This window comes from Coptis chinensis, chromosome 7 (genome assembly GCF_015680905.1).
Source record: "Coptis chinensis isolate HL-2020 chromosome 7, ASM1568090v1, whole genome shotgun sequence".
NCBI classification, from domain to species: Eukaryota; Viridiplantae; Streptophyta; class Magnoliopsida; order Ranunculales; family Ranunculaceae; genus Coptis; species Coptis chinensis.
Window position 1 is genome coordinate 81,161,797 of NC_141462.1, and position 15,339 is coordinate 81,177,135.

The 15,339-nt window shown below is 38.8% G+C and overlaps 1 pseudogene; it reads left to right on the forward strand.

Annotated features, from left to right (window-relative positions):
- Positions 1 to 12,733, forward strand: LOC147489267 (putative pentatricopeptide repeat-containing protein At2g01510 pseudogene; annotated as a pseudogene).
- The last annotated feature ends 2,606 nt before the right edge of the window (positions 12,734 to 15,339 follow it).

Here is a 15,339-nt window from a genome sequence, read left to right on the forward strand (position 1 = left end):
ATGTACCTCCACATTGGCAATGCTCTCATTGATATGTACTAAAAAATTGAAGATTTAGAGAGTACGTCACGTGTGCTTGAGACTAACTCTGAATGTAGGAATGTGGTGTCTTGTACTTCTTTAATTGATGGATATGTTGAGAAAGATCAAATTGATATCTTGAGTTGAAGAGGCAAGGAATCGAACCTAATGAGTTTACTTTCTCTACTTTGATCAAGCCATGTGCTAACCAAGCTGCACTTGAACAAGGGGCTCAACTTCATACCCAAGTGATAAAAAGTCATCTTGAGAAGGATCCTTTTGTTTCTTCTGTCTTGGTCGACATGTATGGAAAGTGTGGCCTGATAGATTCTTTTGTCCAAATATTTGACAAGGCTAAGGATCTTACTGGGATTGCTTGGAATTCTTTGGTGGGCGTGTTTGCACAATATGGTCTAGGCAGAGAAGCTGTAAGGATTTTTGAACAGATGACTTGTAAGGGAGTGAAACCTAACGAAATCACATTTGTCAATATTCTGAGAGGTTGTAGGATAGTCACAATGGATTAGTAGAGGAAGGTTTAGAGTACTTCAATTCTATGGGAAAGGTTTATGTTGTAGCACTTAGACTAGAACATTACTCTTATGTTGTAGCACTTAGATTTGCTTGGTCGAGCTGGAAGATTAGATGAAGCTGAAGAGTTTATAAATAAAATGCCATATGAGCAAAATGCTTTTGGATGGTGCTCTTATCTTGGTGCTTGCAGAATGTATCTCTCTCCTTTAAAGAACGCGCCCTTACAATAGAATTCATACGTTGTTTTTTCATTTTTCTAATTTTGCCCTCGCCAAACACTATTATTACAGCCCGTGCCACAATCCATGCCATCTGAAATTTTAACAATTTCATCAAAAATTCTGGATAAATTTTCACACTATTATTACAACCCATGCCACAATCTATGCCATCCCATCCAAAATTTCAACAATTTCATCAAAAATTCCAAAAAAAAAATTCAGATTTAATTTTTTTTTGAGTAGAAATTTTATTGATACTAATAATTTTACAAAATTTAACGATATTGATAACGATATATATATATATATATATATATATATATATCAAAAGTAGCTACTTAAGTTAACTTTAAAATAAGTACGTAAGTAAAACTTCACCTACAAAATGAATTTAAACCTATTTTTTGTGGATATGATATACTCAATTGGTAAAAAAACAATTACAAAAATTCAACATTTTTGGACCGTTAGATTTATTTTTAAAGATGACAACAATTTTTATCTATGTTAGAGGTTTCCAAATGAGCTGAAATTTTGAGAAGATAATCATTATGGTGAGTGCTTTATAACCACAAAAAAAATTAGGTTTGAATTCATTTTGTAGGTGAAGTTTTACGTATGTACTTATTTTAAGTTAACTTAAGTAGCTACTTTTTAGAGAATTATTATTATTATATATATATATATATATATATAGAGAAAAATCTCTCACGTGTAGAGTTAACCAGCCACTTTTTGCCTTGGCAAGTAGCTACTGCTACCATGCTTTTGGTAACCTCCAGTGGCTTTAAGCGACCACCATTTTTTTTACTTGGCGAGGTCGCGACCAGCCTTCGATTTTGCTTATCGGTAGCGACCAGCATCCACCGTTTTCAGCATGAAATTTACTGTTTTGGAAGTTTTTCTGAAATAGTATAAATATAGGTTTTTTCTGAAAAATCCTAACTTTTCCAAAACCAAGAAAGAGAGAGATTATAAGAGAGCAATTCTTTGTGAGTTGAGTGTTCATTTTTTGTGAGTGAATTGAGAGACTTGTAATCTGTTACTCCAGACATCTAGTAAAACTTGGAACTCATAGTGTAGACGTAGGCAAATTGCCGAACTACAATATATCTCGTTTTGTGGTTTGTTCTTCTTTTACATTAATTGTTTTACTTTATATGCTTGTTATTTGATATTGAGAAGTGTTGGGATATTGCTTGGAGGGTGTTGAAGTCTTATCTATTAAGAAGGATCGATCCTTGTGTTGGATTGATCCATTTGTTGTAGGTAACGTTGTTTCCATAGTTATTTATTCACAACAATTGGTATCAGAGCATAAATATATGACCTAGGATTTTGAGTTTAGTGCTCGAAATTTGTGTAGACAAGGTGTTCGATTAAATTTTGAAGTGAAATTATTTTTTGGGTTATTGTGTGTAACCTGAAAGATGACTCCCAAGATGTCAAACGCAAGGTTTGAAGTAGAGAAGTTTAATAGGAAGAATAACTTTGGGATTTGGCAAGTCCAAGTAAAGGACATCCTCATCCAACAAGGTTTGCACAAGGCTTTAAAGGGGATTAAATCTAAGGCGGCGAGTATGAGTAATGATGATTGGTAAGAGTTTGATCTTCTGGCTTGTTCATCAATCCGATTATGTCTTGCTAATGAGGTTATGTATAGTGTGATGGGAGAAAATACCGCTGCCGGTATTTGGCTCAAACTAGAGTCTATGTATACGACCAAGAGCATGACGAACAAGATGTACCTTAAGAAGCGTCTTTATCGGTACATGATGGTTGATGGTTCAATGATGCAAGAGCACGTTAGTGAGTTCCGTCGACGTCTAGCGGATTATTTGAATGTTGGTATGAAGATGGATGATGATGATCAAGCGGTATGTTTAATATTCTCCTTGCCAGAAAATTATGAGCATCTAATGACTACATTTATGAACAGAGAGGACGTCGATCTTGACGAAGTTCAGAGTGCACTTCTTTCTTATAAGTTGATGAAGAAGACACGTATAGAGAATAACATTGATGCAGGTCAGAGGCTAGTGGCAAGAGGAAGGTCGTATGAAAAGGCTTCTACAAGCAATGAGAAGTTTAGGTCCAAGTCAAAGAAGACTTTGACAAATGAAAAGTGCTACAATTACGATGAAAAGGGACATTACGCAAGTAATTGTCCTCACCCGAAGAAAGAGAACAAGAGAGATGGTAAGAAGAAAGGTAAGGTAAAAATTAAGGCAAGTTATGCTTCAGGCTTTGAAGGGGACGAGTTGAGTCTCTGTGTGTCCACACAAGACTATATGGCCGAAAGGTGGATTCTTGATTCCGGATGTTCCTACCATATGTGCCTGAATAGAAAGTGGTTTACTTCTTATGAGAGCATTAATGGTGGTTCCGTTTTGATGGGTAATGACGTTGCTTGTAAGACGATATAAATTGGAACTATACAGGTCAAGATGCATGATGGTATAGTGAGGACTTTAACTGATGTGAGGCATGTTCTTGAGCTAAAGAAAAATCTTATTTCTCTTGGTACCTTGGATTCCAAAGGCCACAAGTTTGTGGGCGAAGGTGGAGTCCTAAAGATTGTCAGTGGCTCTTTAACTGTTATGAAGGGTCAAAGACATGGAACCTGGTATACTTTGATGGGTAGTACGGTGATAGGCGATATAGCAGTGGTTGCATATAGTGATGATTCTGAATGCACTAAGATGTGGCATATGCGACTAGGGCATATGAGTGAAAAGGGTTTGTCTAAGTTGTGCAAGCGAGGGTTCATGAAAGGACTTGTGTAACTCCCGTATTTAAAATATGTATTTATTTATTAATTAATTAATTTAATCATTTATATAAAATATGTTGGATTGGATTTGGGATATGTAGGCCTAGTTTTGGGCCCGAGTCTGTGTTGGGCTTGGGTTTCAAACCCAAGTATATAATCACATTGTTCTAGAGAATAGGGTTTTAGAGAGAATAAAATAATAAAAATGGAGGCGGTTTGTTTGCTCGAGCGTTGGAGCGCGACAATTCGGACGATGAGGGTTTCGTCAAGTTGAGTTTTAATACAAGTGAGTAGCTATTTTTGCTATTTCACCGAATTTATAGTTTTTCGTGTATCGGTGTATACTGTCTAAGATTTCTGCCTATTGATACTGCTTATTATCTTGTTTTATTCGACGTCGTGCCTGTAGTATTATTAAAATTTGTTGAATATCGGAAATTATATTGGAACTGTCGAAGCTTTGAGAAGGTGTTAATGGCGGCGCAAGCCCCACAGCAAGATTTCGGATTGTGTTTCATTTAAAGTTTAAACTCTTTTTGTTTGTGGTTTTGAAACTCTGAACTTAAGCTGTCGGCAGACTCGAAAGAAGTCGTTAATGGCGTCGCGAGCCAAAATAATGGAATCGTCCTGTTCTTGGTTGGTTGAACCCGTTTTTGTTGTTGTGGGTTTGTGTTTTTGGTTGTTTGAACTCGTTTTTGTTGTTGTGGGTTTGTATTGTTGGAGAGGAGTGGGGCTGTTCTAGTTATGCTGATGCTCTGTAAAAATCGTTAATGGTGGCCAGAGAAAATCGCCCCTTTAGATTTGATTAGGTGAATTGTTGTTGTTTGGGTTGGAAGGGATTGTGGGTGATGAGGTAGTGTAGTGTGTGTGTGGGGGATGTTAATGGTGCTGCTGGAGCTTAGAGAAGTCGTTAATGGCGGCGATAATATTTCCCAGATCTAGTTTTGGTTAAGATTGGGAATTCAATAATGGAAGTTGTCGCTTTTGTTAAAGTGGTTGGAATTTTTCCCCTGATCATTTTCGGTGGGTTTGTGTGGAGGCTTGACGGTGGCCGATTTGGTGGCTGGTGGTGGAGGAGGATGCTGGAGCTGGTGAGGGAGATGACGAATTGGGCTTGGGCCTGGGTTGGTTTCTTTGGGCCGGACCACACCAGTTTCAATTGTTTTGGTTGGGCCCGATTTTGTTTTAAGTTGTTGGGCCGGACCAGTTCAATTAAGTTTTGGACCAATTTGGTTTAGTTTAATGGGCCGGTTTGTTTTGTTTTGATTGGGCCCGGTTTTGTTTTAAGTTGTTGGGCCAGTTTAGCTTGATTGTTTGGGGCCAGCCCATAGGACTTAATAGAGATCCAAATGGGTCTTTCAACATTTAGACTTTTAGGTTCTAAGGTTTGGGTTTGGGCTTGGCTAGTTGGGTTCCGGACCATGACCTTAACCATTACCTTGGTCATGAGCCCATGAGCCATGCACCTTTGCCCTTAGCCATGAACCATGGCTATGACCCTGAACCCGTTGAACATGGAAATGACAGTTTGACTTTGACAATGATGTGTTGACTTTGACTTTGACCGTTGACTTTTTCCAGTTTTTCACATATTTGATTTTATGGACAATTGTAATAATAAAATATTGTCGAACATTGTATAACCTTGTTTGTCATTATCTAATTAAGATTTGACGTAAGTAGTGTGTAAAGCATATAAATATTGGCACGTAACTAGAGGAGAATTCTGATAATAAGAATTTGATATATATGTTTTTATAAGTATTAAATTATATACGGACTTAGATTCATGGACTTTAGATTTTTGGGGATTTGATTGTGGAGTGTGGACTTTTAATTATGCTACGTTTTATGTTGTAAATTATATGGACAAATCAAATGCTAAAATGCTGTGGAAGCTTGTATAAATTTGGTTGTCATTATCTAGGTGAGATTTGACGTGGATATTGTGTATATTTTGACACATGACGAGATAGAAACTTTAGGAGATATAATATTTTCTAAAACGCTATAAAAATATTATACAATACGTTTTGAAGCAATTGTGATATTATATAATATGTTGGGATATATATATTAAATGCAATAGTTGTGGAAAAATAAATGTATAAACCCTTCATTATTTTATCTATGAGATGCTAGTAGAGTATTTGTGGATATTTCCCACGGGAGTGTGGCGTAGTGCAATAATACATTGGCACGTGAAAGAATGAAAGTGGTTACGAGATATAATTGAGATATTTCTAAATATTGTGGCTTAGTGCAATAAGGTATTTGACCTGCACGTGATATAGTGGAATTATTATGAGTCATGAATGTATGACACCTGAATAAATTACGTAACGAAAATCCTAGAACCTGACTACCACAACTCATGTGATTTGCCCTGTGTGGGAGTATGTGATATGATTGGCCCTTCTGGCGTTTCAGTGAATCTGAATGGCCCTTCGGGCGTAAGTAATGTGATTGGCCCTTCTGGCGTTTCAGTGAATCTGAATGGCCTTTCTGGTGTAGCCGAATAGTGGCTTGATTATTCCATTTGCAAAATTAGAACGAGACGCGCGATATTTTATGCCGAATAGTGGCAGTACTTACATAATGACTTTCGTGTGAGGGTTACCTAGTGTGTGGCATCCCACTTAGGGTAGTTACGCACGGAGTGGTTCATTATGTAAGGGGAGGCATGTGGATGTACATGTTCGGCGTTGGGAAGCGATTGTGGTAGCCAGGGAAACTAGGTAAGACATAGATACGACGTGATTTTAGGGACACGCAAAGAAAGCCTTAATTAATATAATTATGGTAATATGTTGGTTAATGATATATCTTTAGATAGATGATTGTATATGGTTTTGCAGAAAGGTGGGTCAAACTAATTATTTGTGCAGAGACGACCCACTCTGTAATTGAGCATGAAATGCGGTAAGTATAGAATATGCTTGGCTGGTTATTAGTTTAGTTAGAACCTAAGGTGCCTCGTGGAGGAACTAAATGCCTTTTATTATGCGTATGGTTTGTTGTGTGGTTAGTGGGAAGTTAAGGCGCCTCAGTGGAGGAACTACCTGCCTTACTTATTGTAGTTAAGAATATCATATTAGTTGTTAGAAGTTAAGGCGCATCGGTGGAGGAACTAACGGCCTTATGGATTGTGTATATATATGTATAATTATATGTTGTATTTTAGAGCTACTCACACCAACATTTTTATAATGCTGACCCAATTTGCATGTTTGCTTATTGGGTGTGTTCATTAAATGAACATAGTTGATAAGTCTTGACAGGTTTCATGTTGAAGAAGGTTGGTTGCTGCTTGTGGTTGTATTAGCGTCGCATTCAGGATATGTTTTGTTTTCCCTTAAGGTGTAATAGATTTTTAGTTGAGACAAATGTTGTTTTATATTTTCAGTTGTATTTATAACTAAAGAGGATTGAAAGGAGATTTATAACTTAATCAGTTTTGTGAATTTTTGCAATGAAGAGGACTTTTGTTTAAGTTAAAATTTTTATTGGTTTTGAATTATCCGCATATTGAAACTGTTTATGGGTTTTTGGAAGTGGAGAGTGCGTCACACCTCGGAGATCGAAGAGTCGGGAACACATAATGTTTTTTCTGAATTCTGTCGAAATTCGGGGTGTGACAACTTGAAAAAGCCAAGTATGGGGTTCTGTGAGCATTGCGTCTATGGGAAGCAATGTAGAGTCAAGTTCAAGTCAAGCAAGCACACAACAACAAGCATCCTTGACTATGTGCATACATATGTTTGGGGACCTCCAAGAGTGGCTTCTAAAGGAGGTAACCGTTATTATGTCTCATTCATAGATGATCATACCTGCTATGTGTGGGTGTATATGATGAAAACGAAAGATGAAGTGTTTGAGACATTTAAGAAGTAGAAGGTAATGGTTGAGAATCGCACAGATAGGAAGGTAAAGATACTACAGTCTGACAATGGTACTGAGTATACCTATGGGCCTTTCCAAGAGTTTTGTGCGCAACAGGGAATTGCTAGACACTAGACAGTCAGGGGCACGCCTCAGCAGAATGGAATGGCAGTGAGGATGAATAGAACCTTGCTTGAAAGAGCGAGATGTTTGTTGTCTAATGCCAGTCTAGGCAAAGAGTATTAGGCAGATGCAGTGTCCATGGCGTGTTACCTGTATAATAGGTCACCAATTCCAGCTATAGATTGCAAGACACCTTATAAGGTGTGGTCAGGTAACCCAGCTGATTATAGTATTTTGCAAGTGTTTGGATCGACTACTTACTACCATATGAAGGAGAGCAAGCTAGATCCTAGAGCTAAGAAAGCCATATTCTTAGGCTTTGCAAATGGGGTAAAGGGATATAGATTGTGGTGTCTAGAAGACCACAAGTTCCTGGTCAGCAGAGATGTTACATTTGATGAGACTTCCGTGTTATCTTTGATAAGTTTCCGGAAAAGAGTCGGGCGTAGAATGGGCGAAGTCTATAGAAGTTCAAGCCACTGAGCTTGAGTTGTCTGATGCAGCAGATGACTGGTTGGTTCATGATGAGGTACTAAATTATGGAACCACACAGCAACAGGAAGAAGAGCAAGAACATCCGCAACTTATATTGGCTGACCTTAGGCCAAAGAGACAAGTTAAAGAAATGCACAAGTATGGGCACGAGAAGTCGGTGAAACACTATGGTCAGGTGGGTTTAGTGGCATATGCACTGAATATCGAAGATGATGAGCCAGATAGTTTCAAGGAAGCTGTCAGAGATGCTCATTACAGAGATTGGTTGGTTGCTATGCAAGAAGAGATGGAGTCTCTTGATAAAAATCACACATGGGACCTAGTTTTATTGCCAAAGGGCAAAAGGACTATCGGCAGTAAATGGGTGTTCAGAAAGAAAGAGGTCCTTCCTGAGTCCGATAGTACTGGGTACAAGGCAAGAGTAGTAGCAAAGTGTTTCTCACAAAAGGAAGGAGTCAACTACAATGAGGTATTTTCCCCGGTGGTCAAACATACTTCCATTCATGTGTTATTGAGTTTAGTTACTCACTTCAACTTGGAGTTAAAACAACTTGATGTGAAAACTGCTTTCTTGCATGGGGACTTGGAGGAAGAGATCTATATGAGACAACCTGAAGGTTTGTCGTTGCTGAGAAAGAAGATCATGTATGCAAATTGAATCGGTCATTGTACGGGTTAAAGCAATCACCCATGCAATGGTACAAGCGCTTTGACACGTTCATGATGCAATATGAGTACACCCGAAGTAAGTATGATTGCTGTGTCTACTTTAGAAGGCTTCGTGGTAATGACTTTATCTATCTCCTGCTTTATGTGGATGACATGCTTATTGCTTCCAAAAGCATGGTAGAGATAGACAAGTTGAAATTTCAACTTAGCTCTGAGTTTGAGATGAAAGACTTAGGTGGAGCCAAGAAGATACTGGGCATGAAGATTGACAGAGATAGGAAGAAGCCAAGGATAGTTGTATCTCAGAAGAAATACCTTCAGAAAGTAATTTCGCGATTTGGTATGGAGAATGCAAAGTCGGTTTCCACACCTTTAGTTGGGCATTTTAGGCTTTCAGCTAAGTTCTCTCCTAGTTCGGTGGAGGAACAAAATCATATGGATAATGTTCCTTATGCAAGTGCCATGGGCAGTTTGATGTATGCTATGGTGTGCACACGCCCAGACATTTCACAGGCAGTTAGTGTTGTAAGCAGGTATATGGCAAATCTTGGGAAGCAGCATTGGGAGGCAGTGAAATTGGTACTAAGGTACTTGAAGGGTACTTTGGATGTGGGATTAGTTTATGGTGGAGGCACTTGTTGTGTCAGTAGGTATGTGGATTCAGATTATGCAGGTGATCTAGATAGACGACGATCGACTACTAGTTATGTGTTTATGATGCATGGTGTACCGGTTAGTTGGAGGTCTATGCTATAGGCTACAATTGCTCTATCTACTACTGATGCAGAGTATATGGCAGTGGCAGTGGCAGTGAAAAAGGCACTATGGCTTTGAGGTCTTCTAGATGATATGGGTATTGAGCAGAACAGTGTTGCTTTGTATTGTGGTAGTCAGAGTGCTATTCATTTGGTGAAGAACCATGTTCATCATGCTCGGACCAAGCATATTGATGTCCGTTATCACTTTATACGGGATGTCGTTGAGGATGGTAATGTAAAGACTTGAGAAAGTGGACACCCATGACAATCCTGGCCGATATGTTGACAAAGGTTGTCACCGAGTTAAGTTCTAACACTATTGGACTTGCTCCAAATCCTACATGCTTGAATGAGCCCTTTGTGGGCATGGCCCTTCTGGCCCGAAGGCCCCGAAGCTTCCTTGATCGGATGTGTTCCTCTTTGGATGTGTTCCCTTCGGATGTGTTCGGCTCGATTTTATGTGTTAAAACCTTACCGAGGTGGAGAATGTAGAGAAAAATGTATTTTTTTCTCTCTCACGCGTAACCAACCCGCTCACTTTTGCCTTAGCAAGGCGCCACCGCTCATGCTTTTGGTAACCTCCAGCGCTTTAAAGCACGACTGCTTCATTTTGCTTGGCCGAGGCCGCGACCCGCGCTCATTTTTGCTTGGCCGAGGTTGCGACCAGCGCTCCACCATTTTCAGCACAAAATTTACTGTTTCGGAAGTTTTTCTGAAATAGTATAAATATAGGTTTTTCTCAGAGAAACCTAACTTTTCCAAAACCAAGAAAGAGAGAGATTATAAGAGAGCAATTCTTTGTGAGTTGAGTGTTCATTCTTTGTGAGTGAATTGAGAGACTTGTAATCTGCATCTCGACATCTAGTAAAGTTTGGAACTCACAAAGTGGGACGAGGCAAATTCCCTAACCATGATATATCTCGTTTTGTAGTTTGTTATTCTTTTACATTAATTGTTTTACTTTATATAATTGTTATTTGATATTGAGAAGTGTTGAGATATTGCTTGGAGGGTGTTGAAGTCTTGTCTATTCAGAATGATCGATCCTTGTGTTGGATTGATCAGTTTGTTGTAGGTAACGTTGTTTCCGCAGTTATTTATTCACAATATATATATATATATATATATTTGACAACATACTCAGCAAACTTATAGTGACAATACGAATGATTCGCGAATAATTTACGAATAATTCGCGAATTAATGATTTCTTGCCGAATTAATGAATTATTCCGTATCATTGAAAAATACGACATTTTTAAGCGTTTTCCAAATTAAACGAATAATTCGCCGAATTGCTAACTATGGTTAGTGGGACCTCCTTACATGTAGAGCAACAAATTGGGTAGGGAATTAAATTTTTTAATGATCGATTCAAATTTGAATTTTGGAATCGGAATTTTTTATTAACCCGATTGATTTCGGTTTCGGATAGGTAGCATAAAATAAGTGTGAAAAACAATAGGCACATGGCGCGTGCCAGAATAGGTTTCATGCTCATCGAGCGTGCCTAGAATGCTAGTGGTGATAAAGAGAGAGGTGAGCTTGCTGGGCAGAGAAACTGATGGCGCTAGAACCTGAGAATAGTGGGACACATGTCTTTCTTTCAAACATCTATGCCTCAGCAGGGCAATGGGAAGGTGTAAGAAGTATGAGAAATATGATGAGGGATGGCAAAATCACGAAACTGCCTGGTTATAGTTGGGTTGATGTTGGTAACAAGACCCATGTTTTTGGAGCTGAGGACTATTCTCATCCTCAAATAAGAGAAATCTATGAGAAGCTGGAGAATCTCTTAGATCAGATTAGGAAAGCTGGTTATGTTCCGCAAACAGAATCCATTCCATTTGACATGGAGGAGGCTTAGAAAGAGAGAGCTCTCCATCATCACAGTGAGAGAATAGCTATTGCATTTGCATTGATAAGTATGCCAGCTGGGAAGCCTATTATTGTGAAGAAAATTTTGAGAGTGTGTGGATTGTCATTCTGCCATTAAGCTTATTTCTAAGGTTGTTGGGAGAAAGATAATTGTCAGGGACAACAGTAGATTCCATCATTTTGGAGATGGACTGTGTTCCTGTGGAGATTTATGGTAGGATGTTGAGAGCTTGAAGTGGGCAACAATCGAAGCAGAGTTTATTTTGACTAGCTTGGGCATCCTCATAACCGACAAATTGGCATTGGTAATTCACAGGACTTATATTTCGGTAGCCACGCTGTTGGTCTGAGGGAGTCCAGGAGTGAGGTGATGTTATCAGCACCGTGAGGAGTGTACTTCTCCAGAATTTGAATAGCTTAACTTTCATTGAGATCATATATTTGACGAAGTTAACTGGTTCAGCATCATCCTCACATGGTAAGTAATTGGCATTCAGTATATGAGGACTTGCCTTCATTCCTTGGTGGGATAAGAAGGGAGTCTGTATGGAAGAGTGTCAACTGTTCCAACACAGGTGTGGGATGGAGGAGCGAGCTTCTCAAGCACCTTCGGAGCTTAACTTCGATTGTGTAATGAATTCAATATATCACCATTGGAGAGCATGTCGAGAGATGGATTGTCATTCTGCCATTAAGTTTATTTCGAAGGTTGTTGGGAGAAAGATAATTGTCAGGGAACAGATTTCATCATTTTGGAAATGGACTGTGTTCCTGTGGAGATTTCTGGTAGGATGTTGAGAACTTGAAGTGGGCAAAAGCTGGCGCGAAGTTTATTTTGACGAGCTTGAGCATCCTCCTCACAACCAACTACTTTGGTATAGGTATTTCACAGGGCTTATATTCCAGTAACGAACCACGTGGTTGGTGGGAGGGATTTGAGGAGTGAGGTGATGTTATCAGCACCATGAGGAGGAACCTTCCCCGGCATTTCAAAAGCTTAAATTATCATGGACGTCATGCTCTGATGAGGTTAACCGGCTGAGCATCATCCTCACAAGGTAAATTATTGGCATTCAGTATGTCAGAGGACTTGTTTTCAGTCCTTAGTGGATAAGAAAGTGGTCTGTGGGGAGGACTATCAAGTATCAACTGTTCCCACATAGGTGTGATAATGTTATCGGCCTGATGAGGAGTTTGCTTCTCGAGCACCATGGCATATTAAGAAAGGTATCATTTTTATGTAGACAAAAAACTTATATTACAGCTGACTTGCATGGTCCAAAGTGCAATTCAGTTGATTTTTGTTGGCTAGGAATTTTGTATATATATAATTGATGTACTAATATATATCAATTTAGTTATTTCATATAATGGTTTCAAATTATACATTTATATGTGGCATTCCAACTGTGGACTTAATCTCCACTTTGTAAATGGAATGTGTCTTGCTGGAAAATCTTTGATATCTGAGGCTGTTGGCCTCGTTTTAACAAGACGCAGGACTTTAAAGGAGCAAATCGTATTCACTCCAAAGACCAATTCCAGAGTTTGTCCATTTATCAGTTTCTATTTTCGAAAGAAACTCTCGTAGATAACAAAGAATGCCTCCCAAGTCTTGACCAGCAGGCCTGGCCAGCTAGAGGAAGTTCTGCTTGAAAATTAGCACATCCACTGAACACTATACCCAAATGGTAAGATGTAAGATGCAACATTTCATCCGATAATGTAGGATAGATGCAACGGTTTCCATTGTAACTCAACAATGTTATTTCTTTGTTTGAGTAGTAAGAAACACAGATAAAAGATCTCTCCCCATTCACCCTCCCTCCCCTTCACTCAAATCTACCTGGACTTCAAATTTTGTTAATGAAAGTAAGGCAAGTTAAGTCAAGAACAAGATTGTTCGCGTTATAGTCTCACTTCATTCGCCCATATACAGCAGTGTACACTTTGGTTTTGCTTTGAAATCTTAAAAATCTTTCTGCTGATTCACTTTGTATCTACTATCTATGTGCTGATTCCATTTGCTTACTATCAAAATTAATACAATGATTTTGTGGGAACTAACCAACTATTCCACAAATTGGAATTGGTTGTGTAGAGGCCATATTCCTGACATAGGAGATTATAGGTGGTAAGTGGGCTGGAGGCAATTTAAGAAGGAGGAGACATGTCTTTACAGGGATCGTGATCGAAAAAGTGGAACCCTAACAGCTAAAACCGCCAACTAACCACAAGACATGTGGAGGGGAGAGAGGGGACGAGAGAGAGAGAAAACCCAACAAAGATTTTTTGAAATCGCTTAGTATATTTCGACATGTGGGGGGGGATATAATCCCCGGATTAAGAAGAGATCAACGAATCCACAAGAGGCGGTTGGAGAATATATATATATATATATATATATAGAGAGAGAGAGAGAGAGAGAGAGAGAGAGAGAGAGAGAGAGAGCATTAGTACCAGTAAATTTATAGGTTGTAATCTTTGATAATACATTTAAATATATGAAGTTAAGTTTGTGGGGACCTAGCGAAAAATGGCCACCATAATGAAAAAGAGAAGTTGGAAGACCTAGGAAAGAAGTGGTTCGAGAGGCGAAGAAGAAGCGGAGAGAGATAGAAGAGAAAAGAGAGGGAAGAAGAGACATCGGAGGTGGCGGATGCCACCGACTCTTCAAGAGGAGATAGTCGTTTTTTACGTAATGAGAATGATGGGTCGAAAGTGATAAACACGCTTTTATCCTAACGCTTATTGTTTTCGCCATTTTATTTTCTTAAGTCCGAGGTCCACAGTCAAAGTCCGAGTCCAACGTCCGTGATAGTCAGACGCTTTTAGTCAAGTTACCTTTTACTCATGCCGGGTTTGGTAGGATATGTTGAGTAAGAGATCGCCCAAACCTTAGGCTCGAAAAAGGTTCACAACTGGAATTACAACTTTTGGTGAGTAGGATTTTAGGTTTTTTAGTTGGTTTTAATTAAATTAACGGTAATGCAAATAATGTAAATTACTACGGCGATTATATGTAGGTAAACAAAAATAGAAAAACAGGGAGAGAGTTAATCATACTCATGCAAGAATCATTTTTTAACAGTTTATATTACCACATCACTACATCTCTAATTCATCTCGTGTTCGGGGACGACGTCGAGTATTGATCCCTAGCGCATGCCCACATCTCTGAGCCGCATCACACTAGCATAAGGAGCTGAACTAATATTTCATCTCTGGAATATCATTTCAGCTCCTGGCTCGATTCCACATCAGCTGGACAATTTTGGACACCATAGAGTCGCGCGAGACATTTTGGGTCGCGCCCGAGACTGTTATGGAGTATCAGCACTCCAAATTTGTACAGTCTCAATCATTTTGGGACCGGATGTCTAATCTATGCCTAATTCCTAAGTAGCGATTCTAGAATATTAACGAGTCAATCCGGATTCTCACACGAGCAGCATAACCCTCCCCCTGAGGGGGGGGGGGGGATTAGCTCATGGTCATTGAAGGAATAATAAAACTTGTCATGTAGACATTAAGTAAATAAATGCGGACGAGAATTAAACTAGAAAAGAAATGATCATATTAAGGGTAAAATGACTTACAGTATTTAAGCTGCTGGAATGAAAATGACGGAATGTAAGTGCTGAATTAAAACTAACTACTGCTAAGTGGAAGCTAGAGCATAAAATGTTGAAGGAAGATATATGAAGGCTACCCCCTCATATATATAGGCTGGAGACTGGAGAAGGATTTAATTGAGTTTTGGCCGTTTCTCCATTTGAGACATTCAAAACTTTGATATTCAAAGTTTTGTTTTCACGTGACTTCCTTTAAACCAAAGTTTTGTTTACATTTAATGTTTTGATATTCATTTAATGTTTTGATATTCATTTAATGTTTTGATATTCATTTAATGTTTCGTCCTTTTGTGCTTTGTAATTGTCCCTTTGCTTAATTTCATTTCCATCTTTGAACAGGTACGTGTCTT